The sequence below is a fragment of the Tachyglossus aculeatus genome, chromosome 2 (genome assembly GCF_015852505.1).
Source record: "Tachyglossus aculeatus isolate mTacAcu1 chromosome 2, mTacAcu1.pri, whole genome shotgun sequence".
Lineage (NCBI taxonomy): Eukaryota > Metazoa > Chordata > Mammalia > Monotremata > Tachyglossidae > Tachyglossus > Tachyglossus aculeatus.
The window spans coordinates 91642156-91650642 of NC_052067.1; positions in this window are offsets into that span (position 1 = coordinate 91642156).

An 8487-nucleotide genomic window follows, 5' to 3' on the forward strand; every position below is an offset into this window, starting at 1 on the left:
CCACAGAGGAATTCCTAAGAGCTTTCCGGAAACTCTCCCTGAAGGGACAGGCCAGTTTTCTCCTGGATGCCCAGAAGATGGACATTAAAGGTAAAAGCATCTTAATCCTTTTCAAATGCAGCTTTCTGAATCAGGTCATCATCATCATCATCAATCATATTTATTGAGCGCTTACTATGTGCAGAGCACTGTACTAAGCGCTTGGGAAGTACAAATTGGCAACATATAGAGACAGTCCCTACCCAACAGTGGGCTCACAGTCTAAAAGGGGGAGACAGAGAACAAAACCAAACATACTAACAAAATAAAATAAATAGAATAGATATGTACAAGTAAAATAAATAAATAAATAGAGTAATAAATATGTACAAACATATATACAGATATACAGATAGTGTCCTGCTGTCCTTCCCCGTTCAAGAAGATCTCCACGTTCCACCCCAAAGAGAAAGGCCCGTCTGGAGCACTGTTCTTGAGAGTTAAGGCACTCCATTGAAAGTGGCTTCCTCTTCCACTAGAACGGAGTGGACATGGAAAGCCAGTTTCCCTTGGGTTTCTGAGGCGGATCTCGGGCACAGGGTGTGAATGCCAGGTTTATCTCTGCTCCTTACCAACTACCTCGGTCAGCAAAGACCCCTGCCTCTGGCCTTTCAGGCCCGCCCTTTCCGACATATGCTCTCTTAATTTTAAGTTTAGTGCTAGGTCCTATCCTGCTATAGACTTTCCTCTGAAGTACAGCTTTGTCTCACGAAGGGGCAGATTCTGTACTAAGGGCGTCTCGAGAAGCTCAGAGGTTTTTTCCCCTCCAACTCATCATATTTTATAAATGTAGCTCTGAAAGAGACATTTCTTGAAGGGTAAAGGACTCGGGCTCTCTTTCAACCAAAGGGACGCAAAGGAACATGGGGCAAAGTGGTTGGCTCTTGACCCGAAAGTTGACCTGTCCCATCACCTCCACCCCTTCCCCCACCTCAGTGAATAGCATTCTTTCACTGGGGTCACACTTCAAAGATACCTGCCCTGCTCTCCCAGAGAGGTAAGAATTCAGGGGAGGATTTGTTCTTTCCAGGGCAGGCTGGTAACCTGAAAATTCTTCAGGTTAGAAAATTCTGAACTGCTGGATCCATGATGGGTTACCAATCAATCAATCAATCAGTCGAATTTATTAAGTACTTATTGTGGGCAGAGCAATATACTAAGCACTTGGGAGAATACACTATAGCAGAATTGGTAGACAAGGAGCTCAACTGAGAGACAGGGTCACCACCTTTGCCCCAGAGATCCACAAAACATCATCTCCGGCGAGCAGGAGAATTTGTGTTACACTCTATCTTCCTGAGATTTGCATGGATTGGGAACAGGGTGGGGAGATCCGAGATGGCCAAGGAGAGAGGAGAGTTGACGGCAGGGAACATATCAACTGGTTACATTGTACTCTATCAAGGACTCTGTACAGTGCTCTGCACACAGTAAGTGCTCAACAAATTCCACTGATTGATTGACTGTTTGAGAGAGATTGAACGATGACTAATGGCAAACCTGGGAGAGCACAGTGTGAACAATCTGGGCCTGCCTGTCTTCCCCTTTTAGACAGTAAACTCCTCGAGGGCAGGGATTGTGTTAGGTGGATTGTACTCTCCCAAGTGTATAGTATTGTGCTCTGCACATGATAGGTGTTCAGTAACAACTTTAGACTGAGCTCCTTCCTTCCCCTCCCCATACCCCCTCCGCCTTACCTCCTTCCCCTCCCCACAGCCCCTGTATATATGTATATATGTTTGTACGTATTTATTACTCTATTTTATTTGTACATATTTATTCTATTTATTTTATTTTGTTAATATGTTTTGTTTTGTTGTCCGTCTCCCCCTTCTAGACTGTGAGCCCGCTGTTGGGTAGGGACCGTCTCTATATGTTGCCAACTTGTACTTCCCAAGTGCTTAGTACAGTGCTCTGCACACAGTAAGCGCTCAATAAATTTGATTGAATGAATGAATGAACTGATGATTGAATTAAACGAAATAGTGGATGAAAGGCCACCAATTTGGCAATCATGTTCTGTTGCTCAGGAACCTGCATGGCCTAGTTCCCCTGCTCCCACAGCCGAGACAACATCCCTCAGATCATTCTAATACCAACTGGGCTCACTAGCTTTGGCTTGGCAGATCGTCTCTACCCTGAGTGTTTTAAAGCAATCCATCACCTTGCCCCCTCCTTCCTCACCTCACTAGTCTCCTACACAGTCCAGTCCACACATTTCTCTCCTCTAATGCTCACCTTCTCACCGTACCTCCATCTTGTCTATCATTCATTCATTCAATCGTATTTATTGAGAGCTTACCGTGTGCAGAGCACTGGACTGAACGCTTGGGAAGTACAAGTTGGCAACATATAGAGACGGTCCCTACCCAACAGTGGGCTCACAGCCTAGAAGCCCCCTTTTAGACTGTGAGCCCAATGTTGGGTAGGGACTGTCTCTATATGTTGCCAATTTGTACTTCCCAAGCGCTTAGTACAGTGCTCTGCACATAGTAAGCGCTCAATAAATATGATTGATTGATTGATTGATAGAAGCCGGCAACCTCTCACCCACGTCCTGCGTCTTGCCTGGAACGCCCTCCCTCCTCATATCTGACAGACAGTTACTCTCCTGCCCTACATTCACTCATTCAGTTGTATTTATTGAGCACTTACTATGTGCAGAGCACTGTACTAAGCGCTTGGGAAGACCAAGTCGGCAACATATAGAGACGGTCCCTACCCAACAACAGGCTCACAGTCTAGAAGGGGGAGACAGACAACAAAACAAATAGACAGGTGTCACAACCATCAGAATAAATAGAATTATAGCTATAATAGAATTATAGCTTCTTCGTGACTCAGTGGAAAGAACCCAGGCTTTGGAGTCATAGGTCATGGGTTCAAATCCCTGCTCCGCCACTTGTCAGCTGTGTGACTTTGGGCAAGTCACTTCACTTCTCTGTGCCTCAGTTACCTCATCTGGAAAATGGGGATCGATTGTGAGCCCCACATGGGACAACCTGATCACCTTGTATCCTCCCCAGCGCTTAGAACAGTGCTTGGCACATAGTAAGTGCTTAACAAATACCAAAATTATTATTATTATTATTCAAAGCCTTATCGAAGACACAACTCCTCCAAGAAGCCTTTCAATCAATCAATCAATCGTATTTATTGAGCGCTTACTGTGTGCAGAGCACTGTACTAAGCGCTTGGGAAGTACAAATTGGCAACATATAGAGACAGTCCCTACCCAACAGTGGGCTCACAGTCTAGAAGGGGGAGACAGAGAACAAAACCAAACATACTAACAAAATAAAATAGAATAGATATGTACACGTAAAATAAATAAATAGAGTAATAAATATGTACAAACATATATACATATATACAGGTGCTGTGGGGAAGGGAAGGAGGTAAGATGGGGGGGATGGAGAGGGGGACGTGGGGGAGAGGAAGTCTCCTAAGTCCTCTTTTCCTTTTCTACCACTGCCCTCTGTGTCACCTTGACTTGCTCCCTTTATTCATCCCTCCCTCTCAGCCCCACAGCATTTAGGTACATATTTATACTTTCATTTATTCCTGTTAATGTCTATCTCTCCCTTCAGACTGTAAAGTCATGGGCAGAAAATGCGTTTGCTATGCTGTACTCTCCCAAGTGCTTAGTACAGTGCTCTGCACACAGTATGAGCTCAATAAATACAGTTGACTGACTGACTGATCATTTCCCTCTTCTACCCTGATAGGGAGTGGTGGTGACCCTCTCCCAGATCTACCCCGGTCTCCAAGGCATGGCGGTCCCAAAGGTTGGGTTAGGGACCGTCTCTATATATTGCCAACTTGTACTTCCCAAGCGCTTAGTACAGTGCTCTGCACACAGTTAGCACTCAATAAATACGATTGAATGAATGAATGGGCGGAGCTGGCCATGGCAGCTAACAAGCAAAATAAAATAATACATTGATAGCATTTGTTAAGCGCTTACTATGTGCCGAGTAGTGTTGAATGTGGGGCGAGGAAGAACTGCAGGACTGTGAGCCCACTGTTGGGTAGGGACTGTCTCTATATGTTGCCAATTTGTACTTCCCAAGCGCTTAGTACAGTGCTCTGCACATAGTAAGCGCTCAATAAATACGATTGATTGATGATGCAGGAGGTGGATGGTGGATAGGGTGGATTCAGGACTGCAGGAGATGGGGAACATTGGAGCTACGGGGAAATGGGGAAACATTTTGAAGATGTGGGGGAGAGGGGAGAGGGACACTTAAAAAGCAGTGGGAAGTAGCAGTGGGGTTTACCTGGCCACCCCCTGGGAATATCAGTGAGGTGGGGATGTGACAAATTTAATTCAAATGGAGCACTTAGTACAGTGCTCTGCACACAGTAAGCACTCAATAAATACGATTGAATGAATGAATGAATGAATGAATGAATGAATGAATGAAAAGTCACCCCACTGTTATGGACCCCTTTCTGCATGTTGAGGGCAGGGAATGTTCTCTGTTTATTGTTGTATTGTACTCTCCCAAGTACTTATTCCTGAGATTTGTATGGATTGGGAATAGGGTGGGGAGATCTGACGGCACTACCATCCTTCCCGTCTCACAAGCCCGCAACCTTGGTGTCATCCTCGACTCCACTCTCTCGTTCACCCCTCACATCCAAGCCGTCACCAAAACCTGCCAGTCTCAGCTCCGCAACATTACCAAGATCCGCCCTTTCCTCTCCATCCCAACCGCTACCCTGCTCATTCAAGCTCTCACCCTATCCCGTCTGGACTACTGCACCAGTCTTCTCTCTGATCTCCCATCCTCATGTCTCTCTCCACTTCAATCCATACTTCATGCTGCTGCCTGGATTATCTTTGTCCAGAAACGCTCTGGGCATATTACTCCCCTCCTCAAAAATCTCCAGTGGCTACCAATCAATCTGCGCATCAGGCAGAAACTCCTCACCCCGGGCTTCAAGGCTGTCCATCACCTCGCCCCCTCCTACCTCACCTCCCTTCTCTCCTTCTCCAGCCCAGCCCGCACCCTCCGCTCCTCCACCGCTAATCTCCTCACTGTGCCTCGTTCCCGCCTGTCCCGCCGTCGACCCCCGGCCCACGTTATCCCCTTGTCCTGGAATGCCCTCCCTCCCCACATCCGCCAAGCTAGCTCTCTTCCTCCCTTCAAGGCCCTACTGAGAGCTCACCTCCTCCAAGAGGCCTTCCCAGACTGAGCCCCTTCCTTCCTCTCCCCCTCGTCCCCCTCTCCATCCCCCCCATCTTACCTCCTTCCCTTCCCCACAGCACCTGTATATATGTATATATGTTTGTACATATTTATTACTCTATTTATTTATTTATTTTACTTGTACATATCTATTCTATTTATTTTATTTTGTTAGTATGTTTGGTTTTGTTCTCTGTCTCCCCCTTTTAGACTGTGAGCCCACTGTTGGGTAGGGACTGTCTCTACATGTTGCCAATTTGTACTTCCCAAGCACTTAGTACAGTGCTCTGCACATATTAAGCGCTCAATAAATACGATTGATGATGATGATGATCTGATCTGAGATAATAATAATAATAATAATGGCATTTATAAAGTGCTTACTACGTGCAAAGCACTGTTCGAAGTTCTGGGGAGGCTACAAGGTGATCAGGTTGTCCCACAGGGGCTCACAGTCTCAATCCCCATTTTACAGATGAGGGAACTGAGGCACAGAGAAGTTAAGTGACTTGCCCAAAGTCACACAGCTGGCAATCGGCAGAGCCGGGTTTTGAACCCCTGACCTCTGACTCCAAAGCCTGTGCTCTATCCACTGAGCCACACTGCTTCTCACTGTACTCTCCCAAGCGCTTAGTATGGTGCTCTGCACACAGTAAGTGCTCATTAAATACTTCCCAAGCCAACTTGTACTTCCCAAGCGCTTAGTACAGTGATCTGCACACAGTAGGTGCTCAATAAATATGATTGAATGAATGAATGAATTAAATATGAGTGACTGACTGAATAGGCTATGGCTTCCCTCTCAACCGCACACTAACGATGGTATTTGTTAAGCGGTTACTGTGTGTCAAGCACTGTTCTAAGCGCTGGGATAGATATAAGGTTATCAGGTTGTCCCACGTGGGGCTCGCAGTCTTAATCCCCACTTTACAGATGAGGCAACTGAGGCACAGAGAAGTTAAGTGACTTGCCCAAAGTCACACAGCTGACAAATGGCAGAGCCGGGATTAGAACCCACGACCTCTGACTCTCAAGCTGGGGCTCTTTCCACTAGTTGAGGGCAGGGAACGTGACTACCAACTTGGTTATACCGTATTCCCCCAAGTACTTAGTATAGTGCTCTGCACACGGTCAGGGCTCAATAAATACAATTGACTGGCTTTTTTATGGTATTTGTTAAGCACTTACTGTGTTCCAGCCACTGTTCTAAGCACTGGGATAGATACAAGGTAATCAGATTGGACACCGTCCATGTTCCACATGGAGCTCACAGTTGTAATCCCCATTTTACAGATGAGGTAACTGAGGCCCAGAGAAGTTAAGTGGCTTATCCAAGGTCACACAGCAGACAAATGGCTCAGTGAAAAGAGCCCGGGCTTTGGAGTCAGAGATCATGGTTCAAATCCCGGCTCCGCCAATTGTCAGCCGTGTGACTTTGGGCAAGTCACTTAACTTCTCTGGGCCTCAGTTCCCTCATCTGTAAAGTGGGGATTAGGACTGTGAGCCCCCCGTGGGACAACCTGATCGCCTTGTAACCTCCCCAGCGCTTAGAACAGTGCTTGGCACATAGTAAGCGCTTAATAAATGCCATAAAAAAAAAGTGGCAGAGCCAGGACTAGAACCCAGGTCCTCCTGACTCTCCGGCCTGTGTTTCATCCACTAGGCCCCGGTGCTCCCAGGCCATGCTGCTCTCAGTTGTCCTCCTCAGGCTCAGAAGGAGGAAACCTTATTCACTCTTCCTTGGCCCTCTCCACCTCCCCCATTCACCCAGACTTCACAAGTCATCTGTAAAATGGGGATTAAGACTGTGAGCCCCACATGGGACAACCTTGATTACCTTGTATCCCCCCAGCGCTTAGAACAGTGCTTGGCACATAGTAAGCACTTAACAAATACCAACATTATTATTATTATTATTAAGTCAGCTGGGCCCACATCCAGCTAGCCCTAATTGCTAGGTGGCCATCACCCTGACTGCCCAGCAGCAGAAAAAAGTCCTTCTTGGGCCTTGAATTTCGGCCCGTCGTCAGACCATCTCTTAGTTCCATAGGGGAGTGGGAGCAGGAGAGGGAAGCCCAGGGCCAGGTCTGGGAGCCTGCAGGCATATTAATAATAATAATGATAATAAGTATTGTTATAATTGTACTAGTTAAACGCTTACTAGGTGCCAAACATTGTTCTTCAGGACATCTCCATCTGGATGTCTGCCCGCCACCTAAAATTCAACATGTCCAAGACTGAACTCCTTGTCTTCCCTCCCAAACCCTGCCCTCTCCCTGACCTACCCATCACTGTTGACGGCACTACCATCCTTCCCGTCTCACAGGCCTGCAACCTTGGTGTCATCCTCGACTCGGCTCTCTCATTCACCCCTCACATCCAAGCCGTCACCAAAAACTGCCAGTCTCAGCTCCGCAACATTGCCAAGCTCCGCCCTTTCCTTTCAATCCAAACTGCTACCCTGCTCGTTCAAGCTCTCATCCTATCCCGTCTGGACTACTGTATCAACCTTCTCTCTGATCTCCTATCCTCGTGTCTCTCCCCACTTCAATCCATACTTCATGCTGCTGCCCGGATTGTCTTTGTTCAGAAACACTCTGGGCATGTTACTCCCCTCCTCAAAAATCTCCAGTGGCTACCAATCAATCTGCGCATCAGGCAGAAACTCCTCACCCTGGGCTTCAAGGCTGTCCATCACCTCGCCCCCTCCTACCTCACCTCCCTTCTCTCCTTCTCCAGCCCAGCCCGCACCCTCTGCTCCTCTGCCACTCACCTCCTCACCATGCCTCGTTCTCGCCTGTCCTGCCGTCGACCCCCGGCCCACGTCATTCCCCGGGCCTGGAATGCCCTCCCTCCGCCCATCCGCCAAGCTAGCTCTCTTCCTCCCTTCAAGGCCCTACTGAGAGCTCACCTCCTCCAGGAGGCCTTCCCAGACTGAGCCCCCTCCTTCCTCTCCCCCTCGTCCCCCTCTCCATCTGCCCCATCTTACCTCCTTCCCTTCCCCACAGCACCTGTACATATGTATATATGTTTGTTCATAGTTATTACTCTATTTATTTATTTATTTTACTTGTATATATCTATTCTATTTATTTTCTTTTGTTAATATGTTTGGTTTTGTTCTCTGTCTCCCCCTTCTAGACTGTGAGCACACTTTTGGGTAGGGACTGTCTCTATATGTTGCCAACTTGTACTTCCCAAGCGCTTAGTACAGTGCTCTGCACACAGTAAGTGCTCAATAAATACAATTGAT